Source organism: Alligator mississippiensis, chromosome 1 (genome assembly GCF_030867095.1).
Source record: "Alligator mississippiensis isolate rAllMis1 chromosome 1, rAllMis1, whole genome shotgun sequence".
Lineage (NCBI taxonomy): Eukaryota > Metazoa > Chordata > Crocodylia > Alligatoridae > Alligator > Alligator mississippiensis.
In genome coordinates this window covers 77,054,338-77,067,106 of record NC_081824.1, presented here as the reverse complement: position 1 = coordinate 77,067,106, position 12,769 = coordinate 77,054,338, and the positions used below count along the sequence as shown (strand labels likewise).

Below are 12,769 nucleotides of genomic sequence, written 5' to 3'. Positions count from 1 at the left end.
AGCAGTGGGATGAGAATGTGGCAAATTTAAGATGACTCTCCCCCAATAATTGGATTTTAGATAAGGAAAATTATAACTTTGTTATGATTTTCCATGTCTAGAATTTAATTATTGGGGGTTGTCTTAAATTAGAAGGTGTCTTAGATTCAGGTAAATATGGTATATACATATCACCCCTGACTTTGTCCCTTACACCAGCAGTTCCCAAACTCTGACAAATTGCGTACCACCAATTTAACATGATACAACCTTAAGTGCCACCAGCAAACTTTTCAGTTCAACCTTAAGTACCACAAGCAAATTTTTGTCATATAAAGTAATTACAATAAATCTATTAACGTGTACCACTGATAGGTTGTGTACCACTGGTGGTATGTGTACCGCAGATTGGGAACCACTGCTTTACACTGTAAACCTTTGGGGCAAAGACTTATATATGTTTATCTGCCAGGACCTAATTGACAATTTGCATATTAATAAAAATGATGTGAAAAACAAACATGTGTTTTTGCGTTTCAGAAGTATTAGAACTCCTAACTGAACACAGAAGCCGGGGTACAACAACTATTATCTTCAATTAACGACCTTTAAATTCTATTCAGTAAAAAATCCACTATTAAGTTACATGTTCCAGTATTATTTTAAAGCAAGTTCCTCTAAGATAATTTACACATCCGTAAGAAAACATTTTAGTTGGAGAGACCTTGGGAATAGGCTCAAGACTGATAACTGAACCTACAACATGGTATTCCTGAAGAAAAATGGAAAGATTTAAGATTGCCATCACAGCAGCAAAAATCCAATGGTACTTTGCACTATTTAACTGATCCCAGTTTTTCCTCTCAGAGAGCTAGAGTTTTAAAAAAACACATTAGAAAGGACTATACACACTGTAGAAAAGGAATCTGTATAGCAGTGGTTCTCAACCAGGGTGCTGTGAGAGCTTTTTAAGGGTGTCATGCAATATTAGCGCTACTACATATACAAACAAACATCTACACATGGTTAGCAACATGCTACTTGGCATATTCTGAGTAAATAAAAAGCAACATATAATTTAAATCTGAACTTAAAATAATATTTAGGTTCAACAAAAACCTGCAGATGGCACACAGATCATTCAGAAGCCAGGACAAAAAAGAAAAACACCCTTTTGAATCCTTCCAGAACACACCAACCAGTCACAGCTGAATAATGCAGGTGGTGAGAAACAGAATGAAAGAAAATTGTTTAAAAGTATATAATATAAGCTTTCCCTAATGTATAAGTGAACTGATTCCTGAAATAATGAGCGTGTTCCTTAAGTTCTAGTACCATTATTTACTGTACCAAGAATTCCAAATTAGTTGCAATTTATATGATTATGGCATAAATATAGAACTTTAGGCATACACAACACATTAAGATTATTATATTAAAACATTCATGTAATACCCTGGCATGCAAATATGATACATTTAAACCACATTTTTACAAAGCTGCCCCTTATACTATGAAGCAAACCAGTGCAGACAGCATAAGATATTTGAATTCTGTGGTGATCCGCATAATATTAAAAAATGGCTAATAGGTCAAGAGGTCACACTAAACAGTAATGTTGCCATTAGTGAAACAAAACTAAACTATTTTAACACACTATAAAATAAAAAAAATGCTTTAGAGTCTTGCTCAAGTTAAATGGCACCTCTGACTGGTGAATAAAAATATCTAACTGCATTGGAGACAAGATAATAAATACTATAACATCATTTGCTTATTCAAACCCTTACAACTATTTCTATACTGTAGCTGAACGTTTTCCTATTTGCCTATGCTGCAGTTAAACTGTTGGATCACCCACAAACAGCAACAGCTCACATTTCTAATATGGAAGGGAATTTAAGAAAAGAAAAAGCAAAAATAGGAAAAGATAACATCTCTTGGTTTTAAGGATGGATCTGAAGGAAGGAAGGGGCTGAACTTGTTGGATGTGATCAGGGAAAGTGCTCCAAACAGAGCAGAGAACTTGCTAGAAGATAAAAAAAAAAAAAAAAAGACTGAAAGAGAAAGGGGGAGAGATGTTTACAGTGGAGCTGACTAATTAGCTCTGCAGTAAATGTCTCAGCATCTACATATATTCCCCTATCAGGGCACAGGAACCTAATAAACTCTGCAGAAGGGTAGTACTTTTAAATACTAGTACTACAAGGTTTTTACAAGAGTTTCCCTATGCCTGACAAAGGGTGTTTGTGCCTGAAAGTTTGCAAAAAAACTTTTCCCCAACTATTTAGTTGGTCTAATAAAAGATATTTCATCTACCCACAGAACCTTGCCTACCCTGTAGGACTAGTATATACAAGTACTACCCTGCTGTGGAGTTTTTTTGTGTGCAGCAGCACATGTGTAGATGCTGACCTGGCTAGCTGTGGCACAGGAGTGGGCGCTGCCTGCCAGCTAGCCCCAGCCAGCCCATCCACTGACCCTCTGGGGGAGGGCTGCTCTGACCTAGCTCAATGTGCTGCGGTCTGGGTGCACGTGTAAATGGCATGTTCAGGAGCTATAAACTCTAGAGCAATAAGCTCTGGAGTTCATTGCTGAACATTAATGGCACGTGTAGACACGCCCAGGGAGCAGCAAGTTTAGACAACTGGGAGAAGCATATGGAAAAAAACAATAGATGGTGGCAAGATAAGCCTTAAAGTTGATGACAAGATGCTTGAAGTAGGTGTGTTACAAGGCAGGAAGCCAAGAAAGGCTTTCAAGAAGGAAGTGGCATGGTTGTAAAAGCAAGAGAATAATTAAGCACCAGGCAAAATTGACAATTTTATAAGTAATTTCAAGTGCATGAAAAAATGTTAGGAGAAAAATAAGGTTGTCAAGCTCTCAAGAGTCAAGAAATGCTAGAATTAGAGTGGTCTTGTAGTATTATGCTTACACATTATGATACAAACTTTACTGACAACAAATTATTTACACAGCATATCTGTTTCATTCACTGCACAGGACAGACTGTCCACAAAATTACATACTTTCCAATCATTCTTATCTCTGTTTTTCTGTGTGTGGCCTTATACCTTTTTTGGTAAGTTATACCAAACACCTTTATTAGATGAAGTGATGTTTTTACCCCATTCATGGATCAGGAGCTGAGTCACAGAGAAATTAAGGTCAGCAGCATGCACTAATTTTAGGCATCCAATATGAAATATCTGTAACTTAATTTTTTAGTTTATTAGCATTGTATAACCTTTCCTATGTTCAAATTACAGCTCCAATTCAATTTAGTGCTAGATGTAAGTGTGCAGGACTTCTGCAAATTAGACTCCAGGGCATTAAGTTGGCTTCAGCAGTGTAGGGACCCAGCCTGGCACCCAAGACAAAGCAGAAGAGGCAACTTCCAGTTGCAGCCACAATTGCAAATATAAACACAAGGCTGCCAGCAGTAGCCGCTTTTTTCCCCACTTCCCTAAGACGGCACCCAGGGAGGTTGCCCCTATGCCCCCCCCCCCCCCATTCCCTACCTAGTTACACCACGGATTGGACTTCCAGAAAATGAGAAACACATAAGCCGTGACTATCTGTGAAATGTCCAACTCAAGTGACTTAACTAACATTGCATGTGAACTCTGGCAGGAACAGCAATAGAATTAAGTGCTTTAGAACAGTGCTGTACTGCCTTAAAAAGAGACTTTCCTATCTGCATGTGTTGCTTAAGTTGAAAGATGTCCAATGAATCAAGAAAAAAAAGCTATTCTCAAACCCCCAAAAATCCTGATTTCACTTCTCTATGAAATGTCAAGATCATAACATCTTTAATAAGTTCTATTTTGAATTTAACCTAGGAGCTAAAAAAGTATAATTTCCCTCAAAGTGTTAATTTTTTGGTAGGGCAACCTGTTCTTTCACTAGGAGCATTTCACTGTGATGTGCAAAGCAGTTCAAGTGCCAGGGGCTTTCACTATTATTCATTTCTGTCTCTGTCATTTCTTAAAGTATTATGGTTTTGAATAACAAAGTGAAAACAAAGGCTTCAGTGAATGAGCATTTTGTTAGATGTCATCAACTCCTACAAAATTTGGAGGAAGATTTTAAAGAAATAAACAGATATCAGCAATAAATGGTGCTCTCAGAAATTCTACTATCTGGTATCTCAGGTCCCCATCCTGGATTTAATGATCAAGTTTTAATGGAAACAAACATAAGAGGCACAAAACTATTTTAATTCAGTCTGAATCCCTTTTCATTCCACAACTGCTGGCATGAAATATAAAATTAACTTTACATATAATGCAAAGATTACTACATGTCAGCCCTATTTTATTTCATGTTGGCATTAAAGCAGTAGAGGTGTTCAAAAGATTACCCCAGTAACATAAGTATGCAATACACTTTTATAATTATGCAAATAATTCTATACAATTTGCACTATCTTCTATGAGCTACCCAAGAGTTGGTTGTAAAATATATGCAAATAATTTTCTGTGCCAAAAATTCTGCATAATTTTCCCTGCTGCCACAGTGTAACTGTCTCTTAACTGGAAGCTGGTCCATCTCCGACTAATCGGGTGCCTGCAAGCTGATGATGTGAAGCCAAGGACACGTTAGATATGCTGAACATATGCTATTTTGAAGAAAATTAAAGAGACAACCTGAAAAAGCTGATTCTATAGCTGGAGAGGATTCTTTACTGCACTGGAAGAGAGTTTTGCCCACTGGCATACATGTACTTTGCCACTGCCTATTCTTTTTATGGTATGTGCAATTATATTCTTTTTTCTATTCATGGTTGGACGATTTTGAACAAGCCACATATCTGAACAAGCCACTCCTTTAATAAATGTAGAGAACTAAAATGACTTATTTTCATTTTCATTTGCCTAAAGCGGTTACAACTCATTCATTTCCTTTGTAAAGATTTTTCTAGTATAGTCTCAGAAGTGAAATATAGCATCTCATTTGTGGTTTTAAAATATTGCCTCAAGGTACATGTTCATACTGATGTATCTCAAAAGAAAGTTATGGCTATGGGGCCTCTGGAAGTTCATTTGAAGTCCTAACTATTGATGAAAAAGACAGACCTGCAGATTTGAAAATAATAACATCCCACAAAATCTCTCATTCAAGGATCTGAAAGTACTTTACAAACACTAATTGTCCCAATATCCTGCAAACTGATAAATATTTTTGTTGCTATTTCACAGATTTAGTAGCTGAAGGACCAAAAGATGTGTCTTACATCACGTAGAGACTTACCACTCAAGGAGATCGACTGAAGATAAACAGAGGCGAGTAGAATAAGTCATTAATATGTCCTGAAGGGATCTGATTTATTAAAATATCATTCATCTAAACATGATGAGTTTGCTAATATAGACACAGAAACCTGCAACAGCTTGCAATACCATATATTCCTAATCCAGGTGCTGTACTGTATCGTGCCAGTTACACTTTGGAATTAAATTTGCTGAGCCAGTTTCACTCCAAATATACACTAATATAAACCATGGGAAAGCATCTGATGAAAGGCAACCAGAGGATGAAAAGGAAGTAGATGCAACTCTAGTTCTACTTGTGTAAAGCCAGTTTTACTTATGAAACTAACAATACTAGTTAGGAAGAGCCCAGGAATAGAGAGAAATGAGCTCTTCCCCACATTGGCTCATACCAGCAGAGCTTGTTCCAAGTTCCTAGTGAGTTTAAGCTTCTTCTCATAAAAGAAATCCTGGGAGAAGGCAGTAGTGGCATCACTTGCTGGACTGAATTAGAAAGAGAGAGAGAGAGGTTTTACATTTCCCTGCATCAAGTACTTCTAACCTGAGACAGTCCCTTCCATGTATGACATGGATATATCTGTCTTTTTCTATCCAGAAATTCAGCCTACTAAACAGCAAATTAAGAATTTTCAGCTCACTCTGTCAAAGAAAGCTACATAAAGATGGAAGACTGAATAAAGGCAGAGATATCTAGAGTAGGGATGTAAATATTGTTTAAAAAATATTAATTTAACCTCCTTTAATTAAACTGGTTAAGCAGTTAACCAATAACACAGCAGCTCAACACCTGCCACTGGGACCTGCTCCCAGGGCCCTTTGACAAGGAGCAGTGGCAAACAGCCCAGTGAGGTGGTGCTGGGAGGGAAAGGGCACCTGTGAATGAACGGTTAATTGCTTAATTGATGAGTCGTTAGACCACCTACTGTTTCCCCTAGACCACCTGCTGCCACCACCCCACCCTCCACCAGACTGCATCCCACCCCATGATAAACAACAAATGGTAAACTAACAGGTTATCCTTATCAGTTAAACAATTAATTGTTTAACCTTTTGCATTCCTAATCTAGAGAGACTTTATTTTCATAAGACAATAATATGACCATGATTTTCCTAATCAGTACTCTTGCAAAAGATTATACTCAATGTTACAGTTATTCTCACAATTTCCCACTGAAATCAAGCAAAGTACACTGAGTAAACAAGCACTCCTGCCACAGCTATTATAACAAAGTTTCCGCAGCTGGTCTTTAAACCAGCAGTTCCCAATCTGTGGTATGGGTACCACCAGTGGTACTCAGACAACCTGTCAGTGGTATGAATTAACAGATCTATTATAATTACTTTATATGACACAAATTTGCTGGTGGTATTTAAGGTTGTATCATTTTAAATTGATGGTGCACAATCTGTCAGGGTTTGGGAACCTCTGCTTTAAACTATTACCATGAACATGTTAAAAGTTCTCTCTTCTCCCATCGAATACAACACAGCCATTTGCACACTCCTCCTTTGAGTAGAAACTGATTCATTGAACCTCTCAAAAGGTTTCCATCTTTCAAACAAACAGTATGAGAGTTAATTCACATCTGAACCACTTTTCACGTAAGAGAAGGGAAATACACTGATTACCAGACCTGTAAGAGAACTCTTGGCATTGCTTTTTATCTGGCCCCCACCAACACTGAGCTGAAAAAGTGGGGGAGGGAAATTCAGCACCAACCAGTAGACACACAGCCATTCAGTCTGGGAGAGTTACTGCCCCCAGGTATTCAGGGTGGATGTTCAGGCTTTTTCTCCCAGGGTAACACTAGCCACTCCAAGAGAAAATAACCTGGGAACATCAGGTTTAAATCACTCACAGATGAGTTTCTTCTGGGAGAGTGAATGTCTGTACATACTGTAGCTTCTCTCAGAAGAAAACCAACACAGTCACCCAGCATTCCCTCCTCCTGCCCAGGGAGACAAGGTGTTGCTCACTAGACTCCACTGCTCCAGTAGGATGCAGAACACACCCACTTCACAATCCCCACATTGTACCGCAGGGAAACACAGGCTGACCATGGGAGGCCTGGGTCAGCTAATCAGGGCTGCCCTATGCACTGCTGCTATCTGTCGCCAGGCAGAGTAAGGAAGCCTTCAGAATATGCTGAGATGTGTGTATGGCTCCTCCCCTCACCTTGGGTGCACAGTGTCAGCATTGCAAGCTCTCCACTCTTCAGGGCTCCAGCATCTAAATGTTTATACATATGGCTTTTGTTAAGTTTCTTTATCAGGAAAACAAACATGGGGGAACTATCCCAGATTATTTAAATGTGCGTACACAGCCACTACTGTATTCTGGGGAAGGGCATTTTATATAACCCAAATAATCTGTTCACATAACCAGAAAAAAATACAGATAAGTTGGTCACTCTTTATATCATTCTGCCTATACTTCATGCTTTAATGCACACCTGACCTCAGGGCATGAGAAAAAGTATAGTTTCTTCATGCTGTTTGCAACAAGGTGAATACTGCAAGATGATGACATGCTTATGCTCTTGATCATGCATTTTGAGGAACAGAACAGTTAAAGGTTAACAACACTGCATTCACAAGGTTCAAATCCTTAGGGACATCTGATGTCAAGAGAAAGCAGGATGATTTTCAGATAGTTTTCCACTACTGATTAGAAACTACCTTAGAAGATGACAGAGGAGCATTAAGGCCACTTTGACCCAAACCTGCAGTTGGATTCCTTGCATCTATGTGATGTCCAAGTGACTTATACGTAATGCACAGGCCATAAATGCACAGGTCATCTTCACAGACCTGACTGCAGGACTGGAGAGTAGTGAGGAAATTATCTAAAATTAAATGCAACTATCTGAACACTACTGGCATAGACAGGAAACTCACACTCTATAACAACCCTGGCCTAAAAATACAACAATTCCATGCTATTGGACATCATCTGATTTAGAGCCTGAGTAAATGCAATCATTTATTCTATCCGCTCACATCTAGTAATATAACTTCACTCACAGCTATCGTGTCAAAACTTTATGCTATTCTGGCCATTTTAAGTCACACTTTCAATCAAATGCTGCTATACTGAGAGAGAAACTCCTTCAGATGGGAACTTCATCATATTAGTGCCGATAGAACATTGCTTATGTAGCAAATCTTAAACAGAATATTCTCAAGCTGGACAGGCATTTCCAGGAAAAAGGACACCACCACAATAGCTTAAGAGCAGAGCTGGAGGGCACAGTAGACAGGTGTCCAAAACTTCCCATCCAAGATCAGGAAACAGTTTTCTACTCTTGAGTGCATTTACAAGAAACATCTGATCCAAGGTGGACACACCTCCAGAGGAAGACCAGGGAGAGCCACCATTTGGGGCCAATTGTGTCAGCCCTAACACAAATCCAACTGGAAGGCAGGACAGATTTGCACCTTATAGATTAACTAAAGGAGATATATATATATCCTATATATATAGCTTTCATGAGTTAAAGCTGACGTCATCAGAAGCTGCGTAACATGAGCAAGTTTCTTGAGCTTCTGATGAAGTGAGCTGCATGTCAGTAAAGCTTGTGATATACATAGTGTAGTCATAGTGCCATATTATAGACAATATTATATATATACACACACACACACACACACTATATGCACATGTACATGTGTGTATGTGTTATAGATACACACATATATATACATATATACAGACACATATATACATATATATACACGCACATGCACACATGTGCACACACGTATGCACGCACGTGCATGTATGCACAGACATGCATGTACATGCTTGTGTGCACATACGAATGCATACATGCGCGCACACACGGGCGCACGCACATATACACACCCATGTGCATGCCAATAAGTGCACATACACACACGTGCGTGTGCCAGTCCCGTTTAAGCGGTGCTGTAGCCGGGCTGGTCCAGGAGCTCTGCGAGAGGCGAGGATTTCTTCGGGCGAGATCTGTTCCTGACCAGCTCCGGCGTGTCAGGCAGGCTCCGTCAGGGCTGCCCCTGGAGAGCTGGTCTGACTCTGTCTCGGTAAAGGACCGCGGCCCGCGAAACCGCCCTCTCGCACAACTCGCTGGCGGGCCGTCCCGGCTCGGCTCAGCACAGCTTGCCCGGGACCCGCGGCGCTGCCCGGCCGCCGAGCCCCGCTCCCAGCAACAAGCGTGTCCGGAGGCGGCGCGGCGCGGCGCGGGGCCGTGCGGGGCCCGGGGGCGGCGGCCGAGCGAGCCCAGCCCGCGGGCGGGGGGAGCCCTACCTCGTCCGCGGGCCCAGAGGAAGCGGCGTGTGCGCGCAGGGGGGCGTCCTCCTGCTCCGGCTGCAGCCCCCGCCGCCGCGGGACCGCCCCGCCCGGCCCAGCCGCCAGCGCCTCAGCCGGACCTCCCGCCGCCGCCGCCGCAGCGGCCCCTGCTGGCCGCGGGGCAGGGACAGCGCCGCTCCCCTCCTCAGCCCCGTCTCCTGCTGCCCCCTCAGCCGCGCTTCCTCTGCTCCTGCTCTGCCCCGCGCCCTCTCCCCTGTCTCTGCTGCCCTCTCCCTTCTTGCTAGCAGCCTTCAACCACCTGAAGGCGGCTCCAGAGAGGATGGAGCTGAACTGTTCTCCGTGGTGGCAGGTGACAGGACAAGGGGCGATGGTCTCCAGTTGCAGCAAGGGAGGTTTAGGTTATATTTTAGGAAAAACTTTCTGACTATGAGGCGGGTGATGCACTGGAACAGGTTACCCAGAGAGGTGGTGGAGTCTCCATCGTTGGAGGTTTTAAAGACCTGGGTAGACAACGCATTGGTTGGGATGATCTAGTTGGGGACGGTCCTGCTTTGAGCAGGGGGTTGGGCTAGAGCAGGGTTTTCAACCTGTGGGTTGCAACCCAAAACCGAGTCACAAGAATATATGAAAGGGTCATGAACAAACTTTAAAAATGGATCCTGCTTGAAAGGGGGAAAATGTGGGAAACTGGCTTTTCCCTTTCAGGCTGGCAGAGCTCCAGCCTGCGAGGGGCTGCTTGCAGCCCTCCCCCGCCCTGCACACCTGCCCCTGCCCCACACATCGGGACTGGCCATTGATGGTTACAAAGGGGTCCCAATACAATAAAGGTTGAGAACCACTGGACTAGATGACTTCCTGACCCTAAGTTTCTATGATTTTATGATTAAGTGACCATTTTCATCAGAGGGTTAAACAACAGGAATTTCCTAACTGGTGTTTAGCTTCAGCTGTGCCTATTCTTTCCCATTAGGCTTATGTTAGGTTTTTTCCCAACTAGGCAGCTGGCCCTTTAAAGCAGGGATTTTCAACCTTTTTTTAATACGTGTACCCCCGGCAGCCCCCTTTTTAATAAGTGTACCCCTGGGAGGGGGGTGGTGGCAAGCGGCTGGACACCAAGTGGAGGGGGGGGCGAGTAACCAGACAAAGAGTGGGGCTGTGGTGAGCAGCAGCAGCGCAGCATCTGTGTGCCCCTGCTCTTGCCCCTCTCCAGCCAATGTACCCCCAGGCCCTGGTTAACAACCCCGGCTCTGAAGGATACTGGTGCACAAATCTTGTTTCCTGCAAATTTCCTGGGCTGTCACAGCTCTAATGGCACCCAAATGCTGCTACGTCTGAAACTCCTCAAGTTCTGTCATGTGCAAGTGCTCCCAAGTCTGACTGGCACAGGGGAAAAAAAATAAGTTTAACAGAAAAAAAAAAAAAGCTTACAAGAGAGTTCACAAGAATGTTTTCCATTTCCCAACTGGACCTATAATATATCAAATCTGTTTACTAGACCAGCATTTCTCAAATGGTGGGTTGCAACCCAAAAGTGGGTTGCAAGCATATTTGAAAGGGTCGCGAGGAAGTCCCAGAAAAAAAACACAAAAATGCAGGTCTTCCCTTGCAGGCTGGCAGCATTCCGGCCTGCAAATGTTGCTTGGGATGATTGGTGGTAGTGGATGCATGCGCATCTGCATGCACAGATACACATGGCCAGCATACAGCAAGGCCAGGTTATGGGAGCAGCCCCAGCTGCTGGACGCAGGTATGTATATGGAGAGTGGGGGATGGAAGTCCAGGGGACTGTCTGGAGGGCTGGGGTGGGGGGGACCCTGTGTGTGTGTGTGTGTGTGTGTGTGTGTGTGTGTGTGTGTGTGTGTGTGCGCGCGCACGCACATGGGCACTGGAAACTGTGGCCAGGTGTGGGGCTGCAGCAGGGCAGGGGGAGCAGGGTGGAAGCTGGGGGCAGAAGTCACCTGGCCCTTCAGCAGAGGAAGAAACGGGGCAGGGAGCTGCATGCCTGGGCCAGCAGCACAGGGCCAGTGCCCATACACACAGGGGCCTGCACTTGCTGTTTGCGCACTGGCCAAAGCGGGACAGGGACAGCTGGGGGCCCCCTCCAGTAGGGCTGGCGGGGTGGCAGGGGACTGAGGATTGGGAATAAGGGGCACCAGTATGTCCTGGGGGGCAGGGGGCTGTGGCTTGGGGGTGAGAGGGACTGTGGATTGGGCACCGGCAGGACCAGGAGGATGTGGGTTGGGAAATGGGTCCCAGAATTAAAAAGGTTGAGAACCACTGTACTAGACTATTGGCCTGCAGTAATATTATTCTCATAGCCCTTTTTGAGAATTGCTTTTTGAGTGATTTAGTATCTGAGACTAGAAATAGGTGTCATCAAATGAAGTGAATGAACTGGGCCGGGATGTGTCCCAGCATAAGTGATCTGTTTCTTTTGGATGAAACACACCATTGTCAGCTGTTGTACCACAAGATCAATGGGTAGGACAATGGGCAAAGGGTTCCCCTCTTCCAGAAATGAGTGCTCAAAAATCTCTGGGGTTCCCAGAGATTGCCAGGGGCATGTTTTTGCAAGCAGAAAACCCTGACTTTTCTCCCTTCCAGAGACACAATCCAGAGATCCTGGGAACACACCTCTGGAAGTGGAGAAAGTTGGGACACTCCTGTGTAGTCCCACCGCTAGGGCCACCAGTCAGCTGATTTGAAGATCTCAGCCCTGAGATCACACCCAAATGTCCTTGTTTTCCTTCTTCCAAAGACATACCCCCAGCAATCTCTGGTACTTTTCTCTGCAAGTGGGGTACCCCAACTTTTCCTACTTCTAGAGATATACCCCAATGATTGTTGGGGGCACATCTGAAAGCAAGGAAACCAGACAGGTTCTCCTGTGGCTTGAGAGGCAGGAATTCCTGGGGCACACAAGCCCTGGAAGTGCCAACCCGGGACTGCAGGAGTGCAAGAAGCTCTGGGTGCCCATGCTCTCCTGTCATAAAGCAAATATACATCCACCACAATAAAGCAGCACAATTTATTACTACTTTTTGTTATGGCTACGTTGTAGCACAACAAAAAGTATGGATGTCCATTTGTTGTTGCTTTGTGCCATTTTTATGGCGGCAGAAAGGTAGTGAAAAGTGATGTCTGTTTCCACCCTCAAGCTGCAATACTGCAAGCATTCTACCTTTACACATCTGAGCAGACCTATTGAAATCAATGGAACCACTTGCAT

General features: G+C 43.5%; 1 protein-coding gene across 1 annotated transcript in view; it reads right to left on the bottom strand.

The window, feature by feature from the left end:
- The window catches only part of ANKRD6 (ankyrin repeat domain 6), a 202,276-nt gene extending 192,636 nt beyond the window's left edge, over nt 1-9,640 (bottom strand). Inside the window, exon 1 of the mRNA XM_059732040.1 lies at nt 9,538-9,640. The gene's annotated coding sequence lies outside the window, so the exon portion shown is untranslated. The remainder of the gene's footprint in view (nt 1-9,537) is intronic.
- Nucleotides 9,641-12,769: the final 3,129 nt, after the last annotated feature.